We start from the raw sequence: 16,378 nt of genomic DNA, 5'->3' as shown, positions 1-16,378 counted from the left end.
GGATCCTTTCATTCCCCCCACCAATCTTGTTGCCCTTCTCTGTACATGCTCAGATAAATCTACATCCTTCCTAAAATGAGGCCTCCAGACCTGTACGCAGTACTCAAGGCATGGCCTGACCATTGCCTTATACAGAGGGATAATCACCTCCTTTTCCCTGCTAGCAAAATTCCTATATATTATTGACAAAACCCCATGACCTGCCCAGGCAGCCTGTCTGCATTGCTCAGAAAACTTCATATCTGCCTGCACAATTACTCCCAGGTATTTTTCATTTTCTACCACCTTAAGTGTAGTACCACACAGTTGGTACGTTTCTCTGGGGTTACTTCTACCCATATGCAGTACTTTGCATTTGTCAAGGTTAAACTTCAGTTGCCACTTCTTAGCCCATCTGCCCAAATTATCTAGATCCTGTTGCAGTAGCACACTGCCATTACTGTCATTAACAACCCTGCCAACCTTTGCATCATCTGCAAACTTCGACATTAAGATTGATATACCTTCATCAATATCATTGATAAATATACAAAACAACAGTGGACCCAACACCGAACCCTGTGGGACTCCACTAATAACATTAGTCCAAGAAGAGCAGCACCCATTGATTACCACCCTCTGTCTTCTCCCACTTAACCATCCTTTTATCCATTGTAGCAACTTACCCTTAATACCATTCTGCTCCAATTTGTACAATAGTCCATGTGCAACAGTGTCAAAAGCTTTCCTGAAATCCAAATATATGATATCAAAATTATTTTTTGATAATGTATAATGAACTACAAACCAAATTAGATAACCATCCAGATAAATGGCGAATTATACACCAAAGTAATTCAATTCTTAACTCCAGATTCAAACCCCAACCCAATATAAACAAACAACAGTTAATGAACTTACAAAAAATACGTAACAATCCAAATATTATAGTCCAGAATGCTGACAAAGGTGATTCCATTAATTATAAACAAAAGCACATATATAGAAAAAATGGAATCTATACTCTCTGATTCAGATACATACAAACTGGATAACACATATACTATTTCCAAACATAAAAATAAGCTTGACATTATTTTAAGGAAATTAAGATCCAACAATAAAATTAATTTATACACCCTTCAACAGATTGGTATCCGAAACAATATTCTACCGCATATGTTTGGTATTACCAAACTCCATAAACGAAATCACCCACTAAGACCCATAATATCCTTCAGCAAATCAGCTTTCACTAATTTATCTTCCTTCCTGGTTAAAATTATCTCCCCCTCACCAGATTTTCGAAATTTAAAGTAAACAATACCTCCCAAACCTTTTAAAAAATAAATTCTATCACAATAACCAATGATGACATCCTAGCATCTTTTTATGTAGTCTCATTGTACACTAATGTACATTTGCCGTCAACATTACAAAACTTACGTAATTTCTTAACAGACGACAAAACCTTATCCAATCGCACTTCCCTTTCAATTAATAGCATACTAGAGCTCACAACCTTTCTATTAGATGCCAGATACTTCCGATTTCTTAATCAGATTTACCAGCAAACCTATGGCCTACCTATGGGATTAGGGATCTCAGCCCCCCTATCTGAAATTTACCTAGCCTCCGTAGAAAATTATATATTACAACCATACCCCCCCCCCCCCGGATATTAAATTATTTATACGATACGCTGACGATATCCTCTTAACAGGGCACAAATCCACAATAAATGATCTTTTCATTAAATTTAATTCCATGCATAATACATTAAGATATACCCTGGAATTGGAAGGAAAAGGACAAATTAATTTCCTAAACCTCACTATATACAGAAGCGATACAAAACTAGGAACAAGAATTTTCAGAAAAAATACTTACACTTTGAATCACATCACCCCCTCAATACAAAAAAAGCAGTCCTTTATAATCAAATTTACAATGCTATAAAATACAGTTCCACACATTATGACCTTAATAATGAATTACAATATCTTACAAGTAAATTCATATCTAGGAAATATCCTATTCAATTAATCAAACAAACTATTATCACAGTCCAAAATAATATCAACAACCCACCCAAACGCATGTCCAATAATAATTCACGTATTATCCTCCCTTATCATAGTAATTTTGCCAACCAATTCCACCGTTTATTCAAAAGTACTGATATCAACCTTACATTCTCATCTTACAATAAACTAGGTTCATTATTCAACTCATATAAAGATACACAAAATTACAACATTAGTGACATGAATAATAGCATCTACTTAATAAAATGTCAAGATAACTGTAACACTTGCTACATTGGTAGCACCACTACAATAGCTTTAGGACGGGACAGTCCAATACTGAATTAGCAACACATGTTCAATCCCACAACCACACCCCCTTAGTAGATTCAGCTATTCCTATTATCAAATTAAAATCCAGCTTTAAAATTTTCCAATATGAAACCCTAGTTATAGAATGGTTTCGCTGCCATTCCACTCTTCAATTATTAAATTCCAAACTATCCTATAACATAGTGCCAGTCTGGAATCTCATACACCTGAGATTCCCACGTGTATCCAGGAGCATCACGGGAACTTAGTCTTCTTAAATACGTGTTTACTCTCATTCTACCATTGCCAGCTGAAGACGTGTAAAACGAAAGGCACTTGTTATGGCTATTGGCCTTCTGTTTCCAACCGTATAACTTAAATTGTTTCAACATTGACAACCAAGGACGAAGACGTGCACTTCTACTTCCTTGCGCACATTTTAATTCTGTTTTTAAATCCTAACTCATTCGTGCTAACTTAAATTTAAAATTATCATCCAATTTATTTCAACATCAATGCAGATTATAAAAAGGTGAGTATCATAAATTAAATTAAGCTACGCTATTATATTGTGTTAATTTTCATTGTTAATTAAATTGTATTTAAACGGAAATCATGACCCAGACTAGAGCTGTGAAGCAAAGATCACAGACTAGCGAGTGCTGCAACTTGGGGGAGAAACAAAGGGGCGATTCTCCAACGCATCACAGTCTCAAAAAGTGTGTCAAATATGAAATGTTTGCTGACCTTTCTAAAACATGACATGATCTAGCCAAGGAGGATGACTTTGTGTGTGTGCTAGGTGGCCAAAGTGTCAAGAAATTAGGTGCCAACTCAGCATTCTGATTGGAATTTATGAGAGCTTGAGGTGTAGGGTAAATGCCCTCAAAGAAATTAATATGAGGGGCTCATCAAGCTCTCAATGGCAGAGCTCTCATCAGGCAACACAGCAGCAATCTCCAAGGCAGAATGACTATTGTCAGGGAGATATACTATGCAAGGATAGGCGGAACAGGACCAGGCTATGTCTGCCAGGGGTAAAAGTTGACATTGTAGAGCAGATATCTTTTAAGGACACAAAACGTGATATTGTACATGGTGAAACTAATGACATTAACAGTAAGAGATCTGAAGATTTACTCAACAAGTACAGGTCAATGTTGAAAAAAGTCATGAGTTAGAGTTGAATGTGGAAGTGTCTACAATTCTGCCCAGACACAATAGGAGGGAGTATGTGATGAGGGCCTTGTCAATCAATTTGGCCCTGGAGAGACTGTGCAAGACTCTAGGAGGTAGAATTTTTTTTCAGCCTAGTCTGCACTTGTTGACAGGAGAGACTGCTTCTACAGGGATGGGGTACACTTAAATAGAAAGGGTGCAAGAATATTTGTAGACGTTATCGAGGCAGTGTTAGGCAAGTCGGAAAACTGCTAGCTTGGGGGGGGGGTTACACACAGACTAAAAGGTTAACAGTGGCCGCAGGCAGAGGCAAAAGTGATTCTTTCACTGCTTCTATTAGAACGAGCAGCAGCCTGGAAAGCAATGCAATGGAGATTTCCAGGACTACTGGGAGTCATGGTGGAACAAATAAATACATGGGCTGTGTTAGGGTAACTAAGAGTAGAAACAGGTGCATGTATACATGCATGTACACCAATGCTAGGAGTATAGTTAATAAATTTGATGAGCTTGAAGTGCTAGTCAAAACATCAAAGGCAGATATTGTTGGGATATCAGAGACATGGTGTCGTACAGATGTGGGGAGTGCAGAATTGGAATTTGGGGAGTACAATGTGTACTCCCCAGAAAGGATAGACAGGACAGGAAGTGAGGATGGGTTATGCTGTTAGTTATAAAACAGAAAATCTAAGGAAGTGCATCCAATTGACGTTGGTGGACAATGCAATGTTGAGTCTGTTTGGTGTGACATAAGCACTGGGAAAGGAAAAATGAGAGTAGGTGTGTATTATAGGCCTCATGAATCTGATGAGTGTAATGAGCAATTGTGCAAAGAAATAGTGGGCCAGTAAATCAGAATATCTATAATGGGGGATTTTAATTTTCCAGATATCGACTGGAAATTGTGGGTTGGTCACTCGCACACTAGCAAGACTTTTATGGATTTATTGGATGACTGTTTCCTATGACAGCATGTTCGAGAGGCAACCAGAGGGAGTAATACTTTTGATCTGATTATAAGCAGTGATTATTCATGCATTAAGAATTTGCAGATAAAAGAACCACTTGGTGACAGTGATCACAATGTACTGATGTGGGAATTACTTAAAGATGTAACTACCATCAAGGCTAAAGGGAAGGTCAATTGCTTTCATAAAGGTGACTACAGGGGACTCAGACAGTTTTAAAATTCTGTACAGTGGGATCTACTGTTCAAAGTTTAGGTCTAAATGGAAGTCAGATGAACTTCCAAGGCTCGTGGCAGAGAAAAAAAATGTAAGGGATGCATATAAAGAATCAGTGACACAGAAGCCTATGGCAGATATAAACTAATCTGTAATCAAGTCACAAAGGTTATGCAGGTGAAGGCAAATTATGAGAACTCCTTGGCAAAGAATGCAAAGAAAAACAGCAAAGAGTTCTTTAGTTATATAAACTCCAGGAGGAAAGGGATGAATCAGATTGAACCACTTATCATAAATGGGTTGACTATTGATGATCATGCTCAGGTAGCTGATAAACAGAGTATTTTGCATCTACATTCACACATGAGGAGTAATTCAATGAGGGGAGTGCCAGAAGTTTATCAAACTCTAACAGGGAACTAAGTGATTTTGTAATAACTAACAGCAAAGTGGAGCAGAAATTGTTGAAGTTAAAGATAAAAAAAGGCACCTGGGGTGGATGGGATCTATCCAGTTATATTAAAGGAGGCAGCAAAGGAAGTAAGCAAACCCTAAGCCATAATTATGGGAGCTTCCTTGGACTCAGGGGAGGTCCCCATGGACGGCAGGTGTGCAAATGTATCCCCAATTCATGAAGGGGGTTCAAAATGTGACACAAGTAACTATAGACCTGTTAGTTTAACTTGTGTTCCGGGGAAAATAATGGAATCACTGGTTAAAGAAGCATTGCAGGATCATCTAGACAAGACTGCAGTAATAGTTAAGACACAGCATGGGTTTGTTAAAGGGAGGTCTTGTCTGACCAATTTGATTGGATACTATGATGTGGTCACAAAGGAACTGAATCCAAAAAATAATTTTGATATACTTGGATTTTAGGAAAGCTTTTGCTACTGTTCCACATGGAAGACTGCTTTACAAATTGGAAAGGTATGGGTAAGTTGCTACAATGGATAAAGGGATGGTTGTGTCGAAGACGACAGACAGTGGTAATCAATGGACACTGCTCTTCGTGGACAAATGTTATTAGTGGATTTCCCCAGGGTTTGGTGTTGGGCCCATTGTTGTTTTGTATATTTATCAATGATATTGATGAAGGTATATCAGGTATAATGTCCAAGTTTGCAGATGATACAAAGGTTGGCAAGGTTGTTAACGACAGTATGCTACTCCAACTGGATCTAGATAAGTTGGGCAAATGAGCTGAGAAGTGGCAACTGAAGTTTAACATTGACAAATGCAAAGTACTGTATATGTAGCAATAACTGAAGAGAAACTTACCAAATGTGGTACTACACTCAGGGAAGTGGAAAGAGAAAAAGACCTGGGGGTAATTGTGCAGTCAAATATGAAGTTTGCTGAGCAGTGCAGACAAGCTACCAGGGCAGGTCATGGAGTCTTGTCAATGATATAAAGGAATTTTGCTAGCAAGGACAGGGATGTGATTATCCCGTTATACAAGGCAATGGTCGGGCCACACTGTGTACAGGTCTGGACGCCTTATTTTAGGAAGGATGTAGAGTTGCTAGGATGAGTGCAAAGAAGGGCAACAAGATTGGTGAAGGGAACAAAGGGGTGCTCTAACAAAGAAAGGCTTAAGTTCTGCAAATTGCAGCACCTGGAGAGTAGGCACCTGCAAGGTAATCTGATTGAGGTGTATAAGGCCTTGAATGCATTGAGCAAGCTGAATGCTGATGGGATTCTTCCTTTTGCTCAGATTAAGAACCTGAGGGGGCACAAATTCAAATTGAGGAAAGACAGTTGCAGAATAGATGTGTGGAAATTTGCCTTTAGCCAGCGGATAGTAGATTGGTGGAACAGACTTCCATCTTTTGTTGTGGAAGTTGATAGCCTAAATAAATGTAAAGCTCAGCTGGATAGGCATTTGAAAAAATTGGAGGGGTGAAATGTTTTATTTAGCTTACTTTCTTGTATCATATGCCTATGCTAATATATATATATATATATATATATATATATATATATATATATATATATATATATATATATATATATAGTACAGCTATACAATACAAACAAATGCATGCACGCACTGTACTACTGGGTGGGCATTTGTTTGTTCAGGCAGACAAGAGCTCACTTACTCATAAATATAAAGCAGTTTTATTTTATTTAAATCAGATTTGCTGATGTTACAAAGAGTAGTTGTATTGCTCTTCATTTTTGCTGTCTTATTTCAAATTTATCCCCATTATTAATACTGTACCGTATGCCAAAATAAAGTAATACTACAGAGTGATGTCAATAAAAAGAAAAGCAAAGAGCATTAGCATTAGAACATGATGCAAGAAAGCAAGCTTATATAGCATCAGCCAAAAAAAAAAAACACCACCCTTATTTCACCCATCCCCTCGCTCCAAATGTTTGTCAAGTTCTGCCTTTAATCTATTTAAGCTATCAACTTCTACAACAACAGATGGAAGTTTGTTTCAGCAATCAACCTGAATTTATGCCCCATCAGGCAATTATTCTGAACAAAAGAAAGAATCCCATCAGCATTGGGTATGCTCAAACCATTCAACACTTTATACACCTCAATCAGATCACCTTGCAGGTACCTAGTCTCCAGACACTGTAATTTGCAAAGCCTTTCTTCATAAGAGCAACTCTTTGTTCTGTTCACTAACCTTGTTGCCCTTCTCTGTACTCATTCCAACAGCTCTACATCCTTCTTAAAATGAGGCCCCAGAGCTGTATACAGTACTCTAGGAGTGGCCTGACCTTTGCCTTATATAAGGGAATAATCACCTCCTTATCCCTGCTAGAAAAATTCCTGTATATCATTGACAAGACACCATGAGCTACTCTTGCAGACCATCTTCACTGCTCAGAAAACTTCATATCCACCTGCACAATTACCCCCAGGTCTTTTTCATTCTCTACCACTGTCATTGTGGTACCACAGAGTTGATACGTTACTGTGGGATTACTGCTTCCCATATGTAGTACTTTACATTTGTCAATGTTAAACTTCATTTGCCACCTCTCAGCCCATCTGCTCAAATTTTCTAGATCCTGTTGCAGCAGTGTACAGTCATTAGTGTCATTAACAACCCTGCCAACCTTTGTATCATCTGCAAACTTGGACATTAAGCTTGATATACCATCATCAATGTCATTTATAAATACAGAAAACAACAATGGACCCAACACTGAACCCTGAGGGACTCCACTAATAACATTAGTCCACGAAGAGCAGTGTCCATTGATTACCACTCTTTGTATTCTCCCACTCAACCATCCCTTTATCCATAGCAGTAATTTTTCTCCAATGCCACACTGATCCAATTTGTGCAGCAGTCTTCCATGTGCAACAGTATCAAAATCCTTCCTAAGCTCCAAATATATGATATCAAAGCTATTCTTTGCATCCAGTTCCTTTGTGACTACATCATAGTATCCAATCAAATTAGTCAGACAAGACTGCCCCTTAACAAACCCATGCTATGTCCGAGCTATAACTGAAGTCTTGTCTATATGATCCTGAAATGCTTCTCTAACCAGTGCCTCCATTAATTTCCCTGGGACAGAAGTTAAACTAATAGGTCTGTAATTACCTGTGTCTCCCTTTGATCCTCCTTTGTGGATTGGGGTCACATTTGCACATCTCCAGTCCATGGGTACCTCCCCTGAGTCCAGGGAAGCTCTCATAATTAGGCTTAAGGGTTTATTTACTTCCTTTCCCATCTTGTTTAATATAACTGGATAGATTCCATCCGCCCCAGGTGCCTTTCTTATGTTTATCTTCAACAATTTCTCCTCCACTTTACTCTCAGTTATTACAAGATTATCTTACTGCCAGAGTTGAATACACCTCTGGCATTCCCCTCCCTGAATAACTACTTCTCATGTGTGAATGTAGATGCAGAATATTCATTTAGTTTGTTAGCTACCTGAGCAGGATCATCAACAGTTGAACCATCGATATCAAGTCGACCAATCTGATTCATTCCCTTCCTTCTAGAGTTTACATAAGTAAAGAACTCTTTGCTGTTTTTCTTTGCATCCTTTGCCAAAGATTTCTCGTAATCTGCCTTCGCCTGCCTAACCTCCTTTTTAACTTGGTTACAGACTAGCTTACATCTCTCGTAGGCTTCTTTGTCACACGTTAATTTATATGTATCTCATGCATTTTTCTTCTCTGTCACATGTCTAATTAGGTAACAGGAGAGACTGCCTCTACAGGGATACACTTAAATAGAAAAGGTGCAAGAATGTTTGCTGATGATGATGATAGCATCATCATCATCATCTGCAAGAATGTTTGCTGATGCTATCGAGGCAGTGTTAGGTGGGTCACTTGTCTAATTTGTTAACAGGAGAGACTGCTTCTACGGGGATGGGATACACTTAAATAGAAAGGGTGCAAGAATGTTTGCTGATGCTAACGAGGCAGTGTTAGGTGGGTCAGAAAACTGCTAGATTGGGGGGATACAAGGACTAACAGATTAACAGTAGCCACTGGCAGAGGTGAAAGGGATTCTTGCACTGCTTCTATTGGAATGAGCCGCTGACTGGAAAATAAGATGCAGGATATTTCAGAGACTGCTGGGAATCATTGGGGTACAAATAAACACATAGGTTGTGTTAGGGTAGCTAAGAAAAAGAACAGGTGCATGCATATTTGCATGTACACCAATGCTAGGAGTTTAGTAAATAAATTTGATGAATTTGAGGTAATGTTCAAAACATCAAAGGCAGATATTGTGGGGATTTCACAGACGTGGCGTCACACAGATATAAGGAATGCAGAACTGGAATTTGGGGAGTACAACATCTACAGAAAGGATAGGAAGGGAGGAGGGGTTATGCTATTAGTTAAGAAATACATAAAATCCAAGGAAGTGAAGCCAGTTGACATTGCTGGACAGTGCAGTGTCGAGTCAGTTTGGTGTGACATAAGCATTGGAAGAGATCAAAATTGAGAGTAGGAGTGTGCTATAGGCCTAATGACTCTGATGAGTATAATAAGAAACTGTAAGGGGAAATAGAGTGGGCCAGTAAATCAGAGTCTTATAATGGGGGATTTTAATTTCCCAGATATTGACTGGAATTTGGGGGCTGGTCACTCACACACTAGCAAGGCTTTTGGGGATTTATTAGCATTAGCATTAGTAGAGGCATTTGATGCAAGAAAGCAAGCTTATGCAGCATCAGCCAAAAAAATAATAAAATAAAACAAAAATAAATAAATAAAAAATAACCATTTCCACTTCACCCCTCTGTTCGTTCAAAATACCTGTCCACCTGAGCCTTAAACTTATTTAGGCTATCAACATCCACGACAAAGAATGGAAGTCTGTTCCACCAACCAACTACCCGCTGGCTAAAGGCAAATTTCCTCACATCTATCCTACATGTCTTTCCTCAATTTGGATTTATGCCCTCTCAGGTGATTTTTCTGAGCAAGAGGAAGAATCCCATCAGCATTGAGTATGCTCAAACCATTCAAGGCTTTATACACCTCAAATTGGATGCTTTCTATTGGATGATTGTTTTCTACATCAGCATGTTCAGGAGGCAACTAGAGGGAGTAATACTCTTGATTTGATTATCAGTAGTGATTCTTCATGCATTAAGAATCTGCAGGTAAATGAACCACTAGGTGGCAGTGATCACAGTGTGCTGAAGTGGAATTTACTCAAAGAGGTAACTACCATTAGGGGTAAGGGGAAGGGTTATTGCTTTCATAAAAGCGACTACGATGGACTGAGACAGTATTTAAATTCTATACAGTGGGACCAACTGGTGATGTTACCAATAGCAAATTCAAAATAGGAAGCATTCAAAGAACTTATCTTGGAAGCTACTAGGCTTTACATACCAACTAAGAAATATTGTTCAAGGTTTAGGCCTAAGTGGATGTCAGATGAACTAATGAGGCATATGGCAGAGAAGAAAAATGCATGGGATACATACAAATTAACACGTGACACAGAAGCCTATGATAGATACAAGTTGATCTGTAACCAAGTTACAAAGGAGGTTAGGCAGGCGAAGGCAGATTACGAGAAATCTTTGGCAAGGGATGCAAAGAAAAACAGCAAAGAGTTCTTTACTTATGTAAACTCTAGAAGGAAGGGGGTGAATCAGATTGGTCCACTTGATATCGATGGGTCAACTGTTATTGATCCTGCTCAGGTAACTAACAAACTGAATGAATATTTTGCATCGACATTCACACATGAGGAGTTATTCAGCGTGGGGATTGCCAGAGGTGTATTCAACTCTGGCAGTAAGCTAGAGAATCTTGTAATAACTGAGAGTAAAGCGGAGGAGAAATTGTTGAAGATAAATACAAGAAAGGCACCTGGGGTGGATGGGATCTATCCAGTTATATTAAAGGAGGCAGCAAAGGAAGTAAGCAAACCCTTAGCCATAATTATGTGAGCTTCCTTGGACTCAGGGGAAGTACCCATGGACTGGAGATGTGCAAATGTGACCCCAATTCACAAAGGAGGATCAAAGGGCGACAGAAGTAATTATAGACCTGTTAGTTTAACTTCTGTTCCAGGAAAATTAATGGAGGCACTGGTTAAAGAAGCACTGCAGGATCATCTAGACAAGACTTCAGTTATAGCTCAGACACAGCATGGTTTTGTTAAGGGGAAGTCTTGCCTGACCAATTTGATTGGATACTATGATGCAGTCACAAAAAAACTGGATGCAGGGAATAACTTTGATATTATATACTTGGATCTTAGAAAGGCTTTTGATACTGTTGCACATGGAAGACTGCTGCACAAATTGGAGCAGTGTGGCATTGGAGGCAAATTGCTGCTATGGATAAAGGGATGGTTGAGGGGGAGAAGACAGAGAGTGGTAATCAATGGACACTGCTCATCGTGGACTAATGTTATTAGTGGAGTCCCTCAGGGCTCAGTATTGGGTCCATTATTGTTTTCTGTATTTATAAATGATATTGATGATGGTATATCAAGCTTAATGTCCAAGTTTGCAGACGATACGAAGGTTGGCAGGGTTGTCAAGGACACTACTGACACTATGCTACTGCAACAGGATCTGAAAAGGTTGAGCAGATGGGCTGAGAGGTGGCAAATGAAGTTTAACTTTGACAAATGTAAAGTACTACATATGGGAAACAGCAACCCCAGAGCAACGTATCAACTCTGTGGTACTACACTGACAGTGGCAGAGAATGAAAGGGACCTGGGGGTGGTTGTGCAGGTAGATATGAAGTTTTCTCTGCAGTGCAGATGGTCTGCAAGAGTAGCTCATTGTGTCTTGTCAATGATATACAGGAATTTTTCTAGCAGGGATAAGGAGGTGATTATTCCCTTATATAAGGCAAAGTTCAGGCCACACACTTTGAGTACTGTATACAGCTCTGGGGCCTCATTTTAAGAAGGATGTAGAGCTGTTGGAACGAGTACAGAGAAGGGCAACAAGATTAGTGAATGGAACAAAGGGGTGCTCTTACGAAGAAAGGCTTAAGTTTTGCAAATTACAGTGTCTGGGGATTAGGCACCAGCAAGGTGATCTGATAGAGGTGTATAAAGCCTCGAATGGTTTGAGCATGCTCAATGCTGATGGGATTCTTCCTCTTGCTCAGAATAATCACCTGAGAGGGTATAAATTCAAACTGAGAAAAGACGGATGTAGGATAGACGTGAGGAAATTTGCCTTTAGCCAGTGGGTGGTTGGTTGGTGGAATAGACTTCCATCCCTTGTCGTGGAAGTTGATAGCCTAAATAAGTTTAAGGCTCAGCTGGACAGGTATTTCGAACGAACAGAGGGGTGAAGTGGAAGTGGTTATTTTTTATTTATTTATTATTATTTTTTTATTATTATTTTTTTTTTTTTGGCTGATGCTGCATAAGCTTGCTTTCTTGCATCAGATGCCTCTACTAATGCTAGTGCTAATGCTAGTTCATCTGACATCCATTTAGGCCTGAACCTTGAACAATATTTCTTTGTTGGTATGAAAAGCCTAGTAGCTTCCATTGTGTCTCCTTGTCGAACTCCTTTCTCGATTTTAAATTTGCTACTGTCTTTGTCTAGTCTAATAAAGGATGTAGCACTCTCATATATTTTCTTCAAAATCATAATATATGGAGTATCTATGCCTTGTCTTTCCAGTGCCCGAAACATTGCCTTATGCTGTATGGAGTCAAATGCCTTTTCATAATCCACAAATGCCAGGCATAATGGTGTTTTATATTCATTTGCTTTCTCCATTAGCTGTGATATTACGTGAAGGTGATCCATAGTTGAGAATCCTGTCCTATTTTGAATTTGCTGTTGGTAACATCATCAGTTGGTCCCACCATATAGAATTTAAATACTGTCTAAGAGGAATAACATTGGAAACAAAATATGAGATCATAAGCAAACATGATCTCATTATTCTTCACCATCATTAGTCAATGTTTATGAAGAATAAACATTCTTTGTCATTTGTACGACATAAATAATTTCTTTATTATTATAATTTTTTACTTGACTTTAAAGGCTGTTTTCATTCCTTTGGATAAATAAATCATTGTTTAAGCATAAACTATTATTTTGTTGACCTTTAGTGAACATTACTATGGTCAAATTTCATTGTTGATAATGTACCATTTTTAACATTACATCAATTGAAAATAAATTCCCACTTTACGAGTTTTCACTTTATGAGCATGCATGCTAGGAACGAATTAACTCAAAGTCAGGAACTACCTGTGTGTGTGTGTGTGTGTGTGTATATATATATATATATATATATATATATATTTTTTTTTTTTTTTTTTCAGACAATGAGTTTTAGACATTGTTCCTTTCTATGAAAGGCACACTGTCTGAAACTCATCACTGTTTTGTATCTGTTTGTTACAAAAGCAACATGTAACAGGAATATGATGGACCGTCATCATCATCATCAGCCATTTTCAATCCACTGCAGGATGAAGGCCTCTCCAGCAACTTTCCAGTTCCTTCTGTTTTGAGCACTGGCCATCCATTTACTACTCAAAAACTCATGAATTTCATCTATCTATCTCCGCCTTTGTCTTCCAGGTTTTCTTCTAGCTCCTCTTGGGTACCATTCTGTTATTTTCTTAGTCCATCTGTCATCATGTCTTCTAGCTATGTGTCCTGCCCAAGACCATTTTAGTTCTTTAGTTTTGATAAGAATGTCCTTTACTTGAGTTTGCTGCCTAATCCATGTGTTTCTCTTCTTATCTAACAGTCTGATTCCCAATATAATTCGTTCCATTCTTCGCTGTGTAGTTCTTAGCTTCTCTTCCATTCTGTTGGTGAGTGCCCAAGTTTCACTTCCATAAGTCATGGTGGGGAGTATACATTGATTCATTATTTTACGTTTCAGACAAACTGGGATATTGCTCTTCAGTATGTGACTATATTTCCTGAATGCTATCCATCCAAAATTTATTCTTCTCTTGACTTCCAGCCATTTATCATTATTACAGCTAATAACTTGTCCCAGATAAGTATATGACTCCACCTTTTCAATTACTGCTCCTTCAATCATTATTTCCCTTTCCGTGGCATACTTGTTCATCATTACTTTTGTTTTAGCCATATTCATCTCTAGTCCAAAATCCTTACTAACTGTGCATAACTGATTAAGATTTTCCTCTAATTCTTTGGGATCATGGCTTATGACCACAATGTCATCTGCAAATCGTAAATGGTTTAGGTACTCTCCGTTCACATTGACTCCTTTCTGCGACCAGTCTAATCTTCTGAAAGCTTCCTCAAGGGCAGCAGTAAACAGCTTCGGAGATATTGTGTCTCCTTGTCGAACTCCTTTCTCGATTTTAAATTTGCTACTGTCTTTGTCTAGTCTAATAAAGGATGTAGCACTCTCATATATTTTCTTCAAAATCATAATATATGGAGTATCTATGCCTTGTCTTTCCAGTGCCCGAAACATTGCCTTATGCTGTATGGAGTCAAATGCCTTTTCATAATCCACAAATGCCAGGCATAATGGTGTTTTATATTCATTTGCTTTCTCCATTAGCTGTGATATTACGTGAAGGTGATCCATAGTTGAGAATCCTGTCCTAAAGCCAGCTTGCTCTTTCAGTTGATTCTCATCAAGTATTCTTTCTAATCTGTTAGTAATGACCCTTGTGAACAACTTGTAGATATGGGATAACAAGCTAATTGGTCTATAATTTCCAATTTCTGATTTATCTCCTTTCTTATGCAGCAAAACTATGATTGCATTATTCCACTGCTTAGGCATCACACCTTTTCTAATGCACTTTGTGAAGAGCCTTGCCAGTTTTTGTGTTATGTCTCTTCCTCCCAATTTTAACAACTCTACAGTAACTTCATCTTCCCCCGGGGCTTTCCGATTCTTCATTTTCTTCAATGCATGTTCTACCTCATCAGGAAGAAAATCGGGTATGTCGTATGTGTTGCTACTTTGCAATCCATCTTCCCCACTGCTGGTATCATTCCCTCGCTCCTTGTATAATTCTCTATAGTAGTCTTCTGCTATTTGAATTATGCCTTCTCTGCTGTTTATAAGTACACCATCGCTATTCTTCAGTTTCAGTATCATTTGTCTTTCTGTATTACTACTGCTCATGGCTGCTGATTTCAATCCTTTGATGATGGACCGTATAGTATGTTAAAGTTCAAGTTTTGTGATGCAGATGTTTTCTGAGCAGGTAACTAATTCTGCTTTAAGATAGTTTTCAGTTCCCTTTTCTTTATCATCCTACTGTTTTTTGCTACAGTGAGGTAAAAAGTCAGTCTCAAGAGAAGATTAAAACCAAAGTTTCCTTGCAGAAACTTTGGTTTTGATCTGGCAAAATAGAAAACAGGCCATAGATACCCATAAATTACAGATACAAGGATATCCTAGCTAGTGGTCTTAATTGTCTCAGTACAAATTCAAAAACCACTACCTCTAACAATATACACTACCCAGCAATACCAGTTAACATAAAATGATAGGATTATGAAACAGGGGAGGGGAAGCACAAACTATAATGGCTAACTCCACAGAAGTTACAGATCTATCTTCCTGCCAAATGATACTTGGGTAACAACATGTAATAAAGGATTAAAAATCAATAGGTGATAAAACCATGATTTGCTAATCCCAGCTGTAGTGTCTTTTCAAAAATGGCAAAAAAAAACTTCCATTAGAAATTTTTGAAGTGTTAATAATACATTTTAAATTAACATTGTGATTGGGTTGTCACTGTACACCCTGTTCTTATATGTCAATTTTGACCAGCTGGTGTTTTAAGCAATCAGATTTATGTCATTGTTTTAAACTAACAGCTTTATGTGTTAGTTAAAAACAATGACACTGTGTTGCCATTTGGAATTTTGGCATTTTCAGTGACCATAATTTGTACTAAACCTTTGTAAATTATTACACACATCATTTGAGAGCTTCCTTTGCATTATCCACTTGTACCTTGATATTAGTGTTTTGGGGGGGGTTGCTCTAACCGCTCCAGTGATAACCATTATCAGTGCTTTTTTTTGGGAAGGTACGCAACGGTATGGCACACTGGCACCTTTATTAACAGTGATGTGTGATATTTGGATGCAGTACACTTTGAAATTTGAATATTACATAATTTTTTTTAACATCTTTACCTGCTATTCAAATAAGCTTAAAGTTATTTAACTAAATTTGCATTGTCTATTGTTAAGATATTTTCTATATAAAACTTTATAACC

Source organism: Mastigoproctus giganteus, chromosome 1 (assembly GCF_048544385.1).
Source record: "Mastigoproctus giganteus isolate SK-2022 chromosome 1, ASM4854438v1, whole genome shotgun sequence".
Classification (NCBI taxonomy): domain Eukaryota; kingdom Metazoa; phylum Arthropoda; class Arachnida; order Uropygi; family Thelyphonidae; genus Mastigoproctus; species Mastigoproctus giganteus.
Note: the sequence above shows the minus strand (reverse complement) of the source record.